This window comes from Scyliorhinus canicula, chromosome 9 (assembly GCF_902713615.1).
Source record: "Scyliorhinus canicula chromosome 9, sScyCan1.1, whole genome shotgun sequence".
Taxonomy (NCBI): Eukaryota; Metazoa; Chordata; class Chondrichthyes; order Carcharhiniformes; family Scyliorhinidae; genus Scyliorhinus; species Scyliorhinus canicula.
In genome coordinates, this window is record NC_052154.1 from 102,727,910 (window position 1) to 102,740,425 (window position 12,516).

The 12,516-nt window shown below is 48.7% G+C and overlaps 1 protein-coding gene across 1 annotated transcript in view; it reads left to right on the forward strand.

The window, feature by feature from the left end:
* LOC119970928 (mucin-2-like) overlaps positions 1-12,516 on the forward strand; it is a 254,661-nt gene that overhangs the window by 67,816 nt on the left and 174,329 nt on the right. The gene's annotated exons all lie outside the window — the stretch shown is intronic.

Genomic DNA, 12,516 nt, shown 5'->3' on the forward strand with positions numbered 1-12,516 from the left:
TGCCGGCGGAGAGGGGGGTCCTCTTTCAATGGCCCCCACCAGCGCCGCGTTGACAGCTTGCACGCAACTGGCGGCGATTCTCCGGTCCGTGGAGAATTAAGGGAAGGTATCGGACCCAATCGCGGGTCTGATACCCCGGGCGGGATTCTCCGCAAACCGGCGGGGTGGGCCACTCCGGCACCGAGGAGTGGCGTGAAGCACTCCGGTGTCGGGTCGTCCATAAGGCGGGGAATCCTCTGTACATTCAGGGGCTAAGCCGGCGCTGGAGTGTTTGGCGCCACGCCAGCCAGCGCAGAAGGTCTTGGCGCCACGCCAACCGGCGTCGAAGGGCCTCTGCCGGCCGGCGCGAGTTGGTGCATGCAGCTTGTGCTGGCGTCATCCCAGCGCATGCGCAGGGGGTTTCTTCTCCACACCGGCCATGCCGGAGGTTGACAGCGGCCGGTGCGGAGGGAAAGAGTGCCCCCACGGCACAGGCCCGCCCGTGGATCGGTGGGCACCGTTCGAGGGCCAGGCCACCGTGGACTCTGGAGGCCGCCCGTGGAGCCAGGTCCCGCCGGTAAGGACCTGTTGTAATTTACGCTGGCAGGACCCGCCGAAAACGGGCGGCCACTCGGCCCATCGAGCCCGGAGAAACGCCGGGGGGGGGCCGCTGCCAGCAGCCACCGACCGGCGCGCGGCTATTCCCACCCCCGCCAAAACCTCAGTGCCAGAGAATTCAGCAGCTGGCGGGGGCGGGATTCACGCCGCCCCCCGGCGATTCTCCGACCCAGCGGGGGAGGTCGGAAAATCCCGCCCTCCATTCTCCACCCCCGCGCGGAGCTTGATTGCAGTGCAGTGGCTCGGAGAATCCCGCCCAAGGGGTCTCCTCCCGCCCCACCAAGGACCGCCCCAGCCGACTTTCCTGCCAGATCCCGCCAGTATGTGAGCTGAGTAATTCACGCTGGCGGGACGGCTAAAAATGGATGGGCGCTCGGCCCATTGGAGGCCCGGATTGCCGGGGGTCTGTGCTGCCTACAGCCCCCAACCGACGTGGCATGAACCCCGCCCCCGCCCGAATCACGCCGCCCCCCCCCCCCCCCCCCCCCCCCCCCCGGGAATTCTCAGACTCGGCGGAGAGTCGGAGAATCGTACAGCATAAAGGAGTGAGCTGGAGGGATAGTCTTTATCAGCAGTCCTCTACACCTGGAGGAAGAATGACAGCAAGAAATGAGGTCAACAGAGGAACATGAACTGCTGGAGGAAATAAGGAGGTGCAGGAGAGATAAGAGGGCTTTAGATTCTTGGTGACTCGCAGAATGGTCCATAATCTGAGCAGTCATTGGAGAAATGAGAGGAAGAGAAATTTGACGAGCAGAAAGACCAACGTTGGGAGGACAGTGATGGGGAGCCAAGGAGGGCACCATGTTTCCCAACTAAGACGCTTACTAATTGAGACGTCCCCACCATCAAACTCGAGTACTGTTGCCACATGAAGCACTTTCCATGGTTCTAAAGATCCATCAGCAAATCTACCATCACACTCAATCCTTTCAACTGCTTCCCTCTGAAGCAAAAAATGAAACAAAACACAGAATTCCACGACCAAGTTACCACAGTCAATTTATATCTAGAGCAAATGCAATTAAAATATGACACACCCCTTCGGACTTTCAAATATTAAATAATAATTATATTAGGTGGCTCAGGGCCCTAGTCTGCGAGGTTGGGTTTCATTCACCTCTTCTATTTGTTCTCAAGTCCGCCGTCAAATCTTCTCCTTTTGCCTCTGTGGCAGGTCTTCGCTGGAGATGGTCCCTGGGTGTCTGTTCTTATCCCCCCTCTTTGTGCCCATCCAGAAGTCTCTGTGGTCCTCAGCCAATTAGGTCACTGGGTGAGGGTCGCAACATCCAACGGAGTTGCTGATTGCAACTCTGCAGGACACTAGGACCCCCACCCCTGGGGTCCATCTGCAGGTGCATTGTCTGTATGTAACCTTATCCCATATAAGGTAACGGCAGGAAACCTAGGTGCCAGAAAGTCTGGCTCCATCTGGGTAATCCACAACAATCTATCCATTTGAATGGGGCCAATTATCTTCCGATGGACAGGCCAGACTTGCCCGGCTGTCTATCTCTATCCGGTATATTCGAGTTTGACTTCCCATCAGGACTGTCTGAATTTTACATTCCCACCAGGCGGGTTTTGAGGCAGGGATGAGGGGACCTTAAGATTGCATGGATGGGATTCCCTCTCGGAAGCCAGCCCGTGCCTCACTTAATAGCCACATAAGGGTTTTTTCCCACCCAGCCTCAATTTCCCGGCTGGTGCCAGCTGGATAAGGGTGCAAAACAGAAATATTTTCAATCCTGATTCTTGGGCAGGAAGGACAAGGAAGGTGAGGGTGGTTGGGTGGGTGGGGGTATTCAGTGATCCCCATAGGGATCATCCCTTCTGACCGGGGACATCCTCTCTTCAAGGACCCGGCCTCTCTTCAAGGACCCGGCACCTCCAGAACCACCCCACTCCCCACCATCACCACCGCCACCACCCCCTCCCAAGCCCATCCTTCAATAATCCAATCATACCAATCCAATCCAATCACCCCCCCCCCCCCCCCCCCCCCCCCCCCCGCCACCCCCCTCCTCCCCTCCCAAATCCCTGGTAACCATGGATTCTGTAAAGAAAAATCTTGGGTGTGATTCAGCAACAAAATGTTAAAGTCTGCTTTTGGGTGTGTTTGGTGGGGTGTTCTCGACGGCTACAGCACCAAGAATCACCCGCTATCCAATGGAATTTTGCCATTTTTTTGGCCTTGGGGACGTTTTGCCCCGTCGAGGCCACACTTAGATGTCCTGCACTGGTGAGCTGATCTCGCCAGCAGGGCCAGTTCTTTGCAGATCGGGGCACCACTTTGGAAGGCTACCCCGATCTCCATACATCTCCTCTTTCAGCACCCCCCTGGCTTTCAGGACACTGCCCTTCACTCCCCCGACCTATTCCGAAGCCCTCAAACCTCTCCTCACCCCTGCAAGTATGGCACAGCACCCCTCCTCCCGTCCTCCTGGGCCTGACCCTTAGTAGTGCCAACCTGGGCATCTTTCACTGTCAGCCTGGCACAGTGGCAGTGCTACCCAGGTCCCCAGGCTGGCACTGCCATGTTGCCCTGGTTGCTGGTCGTGCTGCAAGACTGGTAGTGTCAAAGTGCCTGGGTGCCAGGGCGGGTGCCAAGGTATCACCCTGCAAGGTCCCCGACCACCTTGGGGTCTCTAATGGCCTGAGAGACCGCCCGAGATGCTGTCATGCTGGTCCAGGTTTGTGGAAACCAGTACTAAACAGTACCCAGGCAACATCTCGCAGGCCTGCCCATTGACTCCTGGGCGGCGGGTGAAACCGAAGGCACGTAGTTAAATGAGCCTAATGGAGTCTGGTGACGTGCGATCAGCCCGACGCAAAGCCTGATTTGGGCTCTCATGCAACTCATCCGTTGCGGCCGGATCCAAGCTGGCGCAACGCAATTGCTGAATCATGCCCCATGTTTAACCAACTTGCTGGGGTTTTCTGAAGAAGTAGCAGGGAAGGCTGATGAAAGTAATGCTGTTGATATGGTGTTCATGGATTTCCAAAAGGTGATTGATACAGTGCCACACAACAGACTTGTGAGAAAAATTATAACTCTTGGAATAATAGGATTAGAAGCAACATGGAAACAAAATTTACTGAATGACATAAAACAGAGTAGTAGTTAATGGGTATTTGTTGTGCTTGATGAAGGTTTGTTGAGGGATTTTCCATCAGTTCGTGTTGAGGCTCTTGCTTTTCCAGATATACATTAATAATAATCTTTATTAGTGTCACAAATCGGAATTAACACTGCAATGAAGTTACTCTGAAAATTCCCGAGTCGTCACACTGCGGCACCTGTTTGGGTACACCGAGGGAGAATTCAGAATGTGCAATTCAACTAACAAACATGTCTTTTGGGACTAGTGGGAGGAAACCAGAGTGTCCGGAGGAAACCCACGCAGGCAGGGGGAGAGCGTACAGACTCATACAGACAGTGACCCAAGCCGCGAATTGAACCTGGGACCCTGGTGCTGTGAAGCAACAGTGCTAACATAATGGCCTAGATCTTGGAGTTTAGGACACATTTTGAAGTTTTCAGGTGATAAAATACTTGGAAGCATTGTGAACAGTGAGGTGGATAGTGTAGAGCTTCAAAGGGACATAAGCAAATGGAATGGATAGCCAGCTGGCCGATGATGTTCATTGCAGAAAAAGGTGAAGTGATTAATTTTGATTGGAAGACATGGAGATAAAATATTGAACAAAGTGTAGAACTCTAAAGCGGGTACAGGAGCAGTGGGATCTGGGTGTATATCTGCTTAAATTATTGAATGTGAAGGATAGTTAATAAAGCATACAATGTTCTGAGCTTTATTAATAGGGGCATAGTGTACAAGAACAAGGAACTTGGAGTTTAGGACACATTTTGAAGTTTTCAGGTGAAACAAAACTTGGAAGCATTGTGAACATGTTGAACTTGTTTCAATCACTACTTTGGCCTCAACTGGAGTATTGCTTCTAGTTCTGGGCATCACGCCTAAAAACAATGTTGAAAGGGGTGTTGAAAGGGGTGCAGAAAAGACTCATGAGAGTGGTTCCAGGGATGTAGGACTTCAGTAATGAAGAAAGATTGGAGAAATTAGGACTGTCTCCCTGAAAGAAAAGTAGGTTTAGAGAAGATTTGACAGAGATGTTCAAAGTGATGGTAAAGGCAGGTTGCCTCACATCCTTTAAAAAGTACCTGGATGAAAACTTAGCACATCATAACATTCAAGGCTATGGGCCAAGTGCTGGGAAATGGGATTAGGTAGGCAGGTCAGGTGTCTATCATTCGTTGGTGCTGATTTGTTGGGCCCAAGGGCCTCTTCTGCTCTGTGTTATTCTGTGATTCTATGAAGATCATGAGAGGTCTGAACAGAATAGATAGGAGAAATGCTTCCCATTTGTGAAAGGATTGAGAATGAGGACGAAAAGTTAAAATAATTAGTAAAAGAAGCAAAAGCTTTATGAGGAGAAACATTTCCAGCAGTGGGTGGTTAGGGTCTGGAATGCACTACCCGGGAGTGTGTTGGAGGCAGGTTTATTGGAGCATTCAAAAAAGAAGTAGACCTGTCATCTGAAAAGGAAGAATGTGCAGGGCCACGGGGAGAGGGTGAATTAATGAAACTAGCTGAGTGGCTCATTCAGAGAGCAGATGAGACAGGATGGATCAAATGACCTTCTTCTGAACGACAACAATTTGGTGATTCTGTGTCAAGCCATGGGTAAGGTTGGAGGAAGTCTCTTCCATTATCCCTAGTCCTCCCGCATAAGTTTTCGTGTAGGTTCTCAATTGCGCTAATCATTTGGCTGGTCAGATTCATAGGTTTTCTACTGAAACTTTGTCCAGTGAGGTGTTCATTTGACTCCTCTACACCAGAACTAGTATGTGAGGTTACGCTAACCACCCCCACAAATAACCAACCACCATCCTCCCCCCACCCCCACCACAACAAGGTAACATCTGTGGTTTTTCTATCATCCATCTTGCCTGTTAGAACATAAAAATAGCAGGAGGAATAGGCCATTTAGTCCAATGGCATTCAGCAATGGCATGACTGATCCCCTCCATTAACTCCACTTGCAAGATCCCCGAATCCCTTGATTTCCTTAGAATCTAAAAGTGTATCAGTCCTCAATTGAATATACTGAATGACTGAGCATCTACTCGCCTTTGGAGTAGAGAATTATAAAGATTTGTAACCTCTTAGAGAAGAAATTTCTTTTCATCTCAAAACAAATCCGAAGACTATGTACCCTAGTTTTAGACTATCCAGTCAGGGGAAAAGCCTCTTCACATCTACCCTGGAAAATCCTCTCAAAGTGTTATTTTAATTAGATTATCTCTCATTCTTCCAAACTCCAGAGTGCATAGGTCCATTTCATCTCAATCTTTTGCCTCTCATCTCAGGCATCAATCTAGTGAACATTTCTTGAACTCATGTCCTTCCTTAGGTACAGGGAACAAAATTATACAGCACTCCAAATGTAATTCAAGGCCTGTGCAATTTTAGCAAGAGTTCCTTATTCCTGTACTCCAATCTCCTTACAGTCTTCATCCCAGAGTGCTTAAGGAAGTGACCCTAGAAACAGTAGACATTTTCCAACTTTTTTTGGACTCTGGAATCGTTCCTACAGATGGAGGGTAGCGAATGTAACCCTGCTATTCAAAAAGGGAGGTAGAGAGAAAACAGGGAACTGTAGACCAGTGAGCCTAATGGTAGGGAAGTTGCTGGAGTCCATTATCAAGGATTTCATAGCACAGCATTAGGACAGCAGTGTTATAATCAGACAAAGTCAGCATGGATTTACAAAAAGAAAATCATGCTTGACAAATCTACTAGAATTCTTTGAAGATGTAACTAGCAGAGTTGACTGGGGAGAACCGGAGGATGTGTTTTATTTTGAGTTTCAGAAGGCTTTCAACAAGGTCTCACATACCAGATTAATATGTAAAGCATGGGATTATGGGTAGTGTCTTGAGATGGATAGAAAGCTGGTTAGAACAGAAAACAAAAGGTTGGACTAAAGTGGAGGGGGGGTTACTGGGTGGGGGGGGGGGGGGGGGGGGGGGGGGGACCAGCAGCGCGGGTTCAATTCCCATACCAGCTTACCCGAACAGGCGCCCGAATGTGGCGACTGGAGGCTTTTCACAGTAACTTCATACTTGTGACAATAAAAGGTTATTATTATTATTAATATTTAACAATACAAAAACATTAATCCCTTAAAACCAGCTTTGTTTTCCTGATGAGGTGATTGTGACAGTTTGAGCAGAATATCCAAGCTGACAACCCAGTGCAGCACTGACAGTGCTGTGTGGTCAGCTGAGATATTAAACCAAGACTCTGGGATGGATGTACCCTCGAGTTGGGTCACAGAAGTTAGGAGAATTCCTGGCTGGACATGGATGAAAGTGCCCACAAGAACAGGCTTTTCATTATGGGGGTGGTGGCCCTGAAAATAATTCAGAGGCAGCCACAGGGACAGCCGGGTACTGAGGCAGGCTGTTTTAGTGGTCTATTTTGGTGCTATGGGACATTGCCCAGTTTAAATATAAACGGAAAAACACTCTAGTTTTCACCTCTCATACCTACTCACTCTGCAAACACTCCCCATGCTCCATCCACGCCCTCTCATGCCCTACCTACTCAGTATGTCCTCTAAACCACATGCAAATTTATACCCACCAACCAACTTGTATAGCTCCTCATCCCCCACATGCAAATGGATGTGCCCTCAGACAGTCTTATGGCCGCTCATGCCCACTATGCTAAGATATGTTCTACATTCACCTCTTGTGGTCCCACATGCCCCCAATCCTTAGTTATGCCCCCAAACAAGACCTAGGCCCCTCATACGACCATGTGAACTATGATACTTCCATGCCCATTCACCCTGGTTTAGCTGGTTTAGCTCACCAGGCTAAATCGCTGGCTTTTACAGCAGACCAAGCAGGCCAGCAGCACGGTTCGATTCCCGTACCAGCCTCCCCGGACAGGCGCCGGAATGTGGCGACTAGGGGCTTTTCACAGTAACTTCATTGAAGCCTACTCGTGACAATAAGCGATTTTCATTTTCATACACTGAGGAGAACTATTGAACTATTTAATAACAGTAGGAAGCATTAACAAAACATTTCAAAAGCCATTTATCAAAAATGTCCCAATTGTCTTTAAAAAATATTCCTTTTTACTGCAGCCCAATAAAAGTGCCAGACCCTTTTAAAGTTTCAACAGCTGAAATTGCAAGCATTTGAAACATCTTTACTTTATGTAAATGAACATTGTGCAATTGACATCATCAATTAAAGAGCCAGAGCTGCCATTCAAGCAATGTTTCCCTGGGGCTCTAATGTATCAGGACTCTGATGGATTTATGAGTTCTCAGCCAAGCTTCACTATGTATTTTTGCTGTGAGCCCAGACATCCATCAGAATAAGAAAACCTGGGAGCCCGAGGGAAAACATTGCTTGGTTTACAATTTTGACGCTCTAATCGATGCTGTAAATTGCACAATGTATATTTACACAATATAAAGGAGTTTCAATGCTTGCATTTCAGATATTGAAATGTTAAAGGATCTGGGTTATTGTCCCCTTTATTGACCTGTTGCAAAACAAGTTTTCATAACAAAGTAGAGAGCTATGAATGAATTACATTTTTACAGGTTTTTTTACACATTCTCTTGTCGCTATTGGGTCCATTTGTTCAATGTGATGTAAAGTGGATAAATGACCAAAAACGTGCCGCAACTTAGCATGGGGGACATGAGGGGCCTGATGTACCGTCAATTACCATGAGACGAGAATGGTGAAACAATCGAGGCTTTATTGCACAAGATGTACCTCCTGCAGCTGGAACCAAATGGAAGCAGCGCAGGAGAGCATACACTTTTATACATCGCCTGATGGGAGGAGCCAGCAGGCAGGGATTTGCCATAGTACCTGTAATATACGGGTAGTGCCGTAATACATACAATATATCACTAGTGGTGTTTACCACTGGGATGCCCTGAACCATGACACTTTGAAAAGCTCGCCCGAATCCATTAAAATTGTGGAGGATTATGATGCAAATATCCTGCAAGAGAGCCAGTCAGGAAGGGTGTGCAGCAGGCAGGTTCACAAACTGAACTAGCCTGCACCCTTAAAAAGGATTCACAAAATTTGGAAGCGTCAGAAATTTAATTGAGAGTCCCGAAATCGGTTCCTGGCTGTCATTCATAAAGACATATCTGTTTCCTTTCTAAGATGGGTGTAGAAGATCCCACAGCATTATTTTGATGAAGGGCAGGAGGGTTATCCCCTGCTGGTATTTCCCAATTAAAACAGATTTTTCATTCTCTTTGTCTGAGTGCATGCTGAATGATGTCAGTGACCATCATCTTTTGAACCTCCAATATAGATTATTTGGTCATCGTTACATTGCTGTATGTTGAAGCTTCTGTGCACAAACTGACTACCATCAAACGATGTGACACTTCAAAAAGAAATAGATATGTATTTTTTCAAAAATGAAATTCTAAATCAGCCAATTGAAGTTTACAAGATCATGAAAGCAATTGGCAAAAGCAACACAAGTAATTGTTTTCTATGATGACAGGTTCAGGTCCTGGGAGGTACATATAAAAATATCAGAAGTTAGGAGTAAGAAGGAAAATTAGGAGAATGTTTTCCACCCAGAGCATAGTAGGGTTATGAAAAAGTTATAAACAATACAGAAAATGTTGGAAAGATTCAGCAGGTCTGGCAGTATTTGTGGAGAGAGAAACGCAGGCCGCAATTTTCTGGCCTCTCCAGCCAGTGGGATTGTTGCCACTGTGATGGCAACCCGATGCCATGGTCTGCCCAGCGGTGGAGGGTGCAAGCCCCAGAAAACCTGTTGGATCCCGCCACTGGCCAATGGAAAGCTGTCTCCGCCAGTGTAAAACATGCCGGGGGAGTTAATGGATCAAGTCCAAATGACTCTTCATCTGAACAGTCAGCTCTGAAGAAGGGTCAGACGGACTCAGGACATTAAGTCTATTCTTCTCTCCATCAATGCCGTCAGACCTGCTGAGTTTTTCCAGCATTTTTTGTTTTAATTTCAGATTTCCAGCATCCACAGTATTTAATTTTTATTTTGTGAAATAAGTCGCCAGGGAAGAACATTGAAGCAGACAATCTAATTGAGTGCAAGAGATATTTAGATACAATTCTGGAGAAGTAAGCAATTAAAAGATGTGGTAACAAGAGACTTCTGATGGCGGCCATGGTCTGAGGTGTCACACATTTAGCAGCTCCCGCTCAAGCAGATTTTTTGGATCTTTCCCTGTTTGTAGGGTGGAAGTTTGGATGAAAAAGGGTGCAGGAGTGAGAATATCAGAAGTTAGGAGTAAGAAGGAAAATTAGGAGAAAGTGAGATTCCACGGATGTGGTTGGAGGATGGATCTATCATAGAATTAGAATTTACAGTGCAGAAGGAGGCCATTTGGCCCATCGAGTCTGCACCCGCTCTTGGAAAGAGCACCCTACCCAAGGTTAACAGCTCCACCCTATCCCCATAACCCAGTAACCCCACCCGACACTAAGGGCAATTTTGGACACTAAGGGAAATTTATCATGGCCAATCGAACCTAACCTGCACATCTTTGGACTGTGGGAGGAAACCGGAGGACCCGGAGGAAACCCACGCACACACGGGGAGGATGTGCAGACTCCGCACAGACAGTGACCCAAGCCGGAATCGAACCTAGGACCCTGGAGCTGTGAAGCAATTGTGCTATCCACAATGCTACCGTGCTGCCCTATGGACCAGAAGTGGGTCGAAAAGAAGGGAGCAGTTGGAGCAAGAGAATCTTTGTGCGTCACAGGTCAAGATGGCGGCGGGTAAAGGGCCTGTCCTGCCCGCCCAGTGGTCAACAGAGAAACTGGTGGACTTCTTGAACGAGAAGTTCTACCAACAGAGAAGGGAACCCAGGAGGACCTAGCCAGGGCGTTGGAGCCAATGAAAGCGGGAGCAGGGTGAGGCGATTCGGAGAGTGGAAGAGATTGTGGGGGAGCACTAGGAGCAGCTCACCTCATTGGTGGCCGAGATAGGTATGATGAGGGAGACCCAAATGCGGTTGAAGGAGAAGGTGGAGGACATGGAGAACTGCTCCAGTAGACAAAAGCTAGATGGCACCGGAGCACAGCAACTCTCTGCGAACTCTCTCACACAGATTCCCATTTCCCATAATGGTACTATTTTCTGTAAGAAGTCTGACAACACCAGGTAAAAATCCAACATGTTTGTTTCAAACACTAGCTTTCGGAGCACTGCTCCTTCCTCAGGTGAATGAAGAGGTACATGGTGTTGTAAGACTTCTTACTGTGCTCACCCCAGTCCGACGCCGGCATCTCCACATCAGTACTATTTTCTATTCATGTACGAAATGATCTGTCTGAGCTGCACGCAGAACGATACTTTTCACTGTATCTCGGTACACATGAGAATAAACAAATCCAATCCAACCTGCGTATCGTGGGGATGCCTGAAGGCTTTGAGGTAGCAGACGCAGGCACATATGTGGCTAAGATGCTGAAAAAGTTGATGGGGGAGGGGGCCTTTGACCGGCCCCTGTGGTCGACCGAACTCACAGGGGCATTGATGAGGAGGCCACAGGCGGGTGTGCCTCCAAGGGAGATGGCGGTGCGGCTGCACCATTTCCTGGACAAGGAAAAGGTTTTGAGACAGGCGAGGCAGACAAGGACGAGCACCTGGGAAAGGAATGAGCTGCGGGTGTATCAGGACCTGGGCACAGAACCGGCAAAGAGGAGGGCCAGGTTTAACGGGGTCAAAGCTGCCCTGTTTAAGAAGGGGTTGAAGTTTGGGATGTTGTACCCAGCCTAGCTCCAGGTGACCTTCCAGACCCGAGAACATTATTTTGGAATGCCAGAGGAGGTGATGGTATTTGTGAGGGACAATGGACTGGCAGGAGAAGGAGGACACTGAACTTTGGAGGCGGTGTGAGGAGGTGTTTTCTTCTTTCTTGATGGTTGTTGGAGTACTTTTCTCCTTTGAGATGTTTTGTGGGGCTTGGTGGCGGGCTGATTTGGGAGCATCGAGGGTGAGTACACGTTTTTTCTGTTTCTTTGTTTCATGGAGGAATGCCGATGGGGGGGGGTAGTTAATTCAGCCAGATGTAGGAGGTTTAGAGGCCTTGCGTGGAGATTGCCAGGCTAGCTGGACGGGTAGCTAATGGGAGCACAGTGGGGATGTCCTCAGGTGGTTGGTGCAGGGGAGGGAGATGGGATTGTTGTTTTGTTTGGGGGAATGGGGTAGGGGAGGAGGATATCCTCCAACCAGGTAGTCATGTGGAATGTGAGAGGGCTGAATGGGCCGGTCAAACGGTGACATGTGTTCGCTCACCTGAGGAGTTTGAAGGTGGACGTGGCGTTTTTCCAAGAGACGCATTTAAAGATTGGGGATCAGGCAAGGTTGAGGAAAAGATGGGTCACACAGGTCTTCCATTCGGGACTGGACATGACGACGAGGGCGGTAGCAGTGCTGGTAAATGAACATGTGGCGTTCCAGGTGGGGAACATTGTGCCAGATTTGGCGGGGAGATTTGTGATGGTGAGTGAGAAGCTGGAGGGAGGTTTGAGAGGCCGAGGGTGAAGGAATGAAGGAATTCTCGTACTTTTCCCATGTGCACCATGTGCACTCCCGGATTGATTTATTTGTGGTTGTCAAGACGTTGCTGGTGGGGATGGCCAATTCGGGGTATTCGGCGATCATGGTTTCAGACTCCACACTGCACTGGGTGGATCTGAGAGTGGACTTGAATGGGGCGGGGTGGGTGGGGGGGTGGAGGGGGGGCAGCGGCAGCGCACGCAGTGGATACTGAATGTCGGGTTGTTAGCAGATTAGGAGGTGTGCAAGTGGGTGAGGCTACCACCCGGGGGTATGTGGA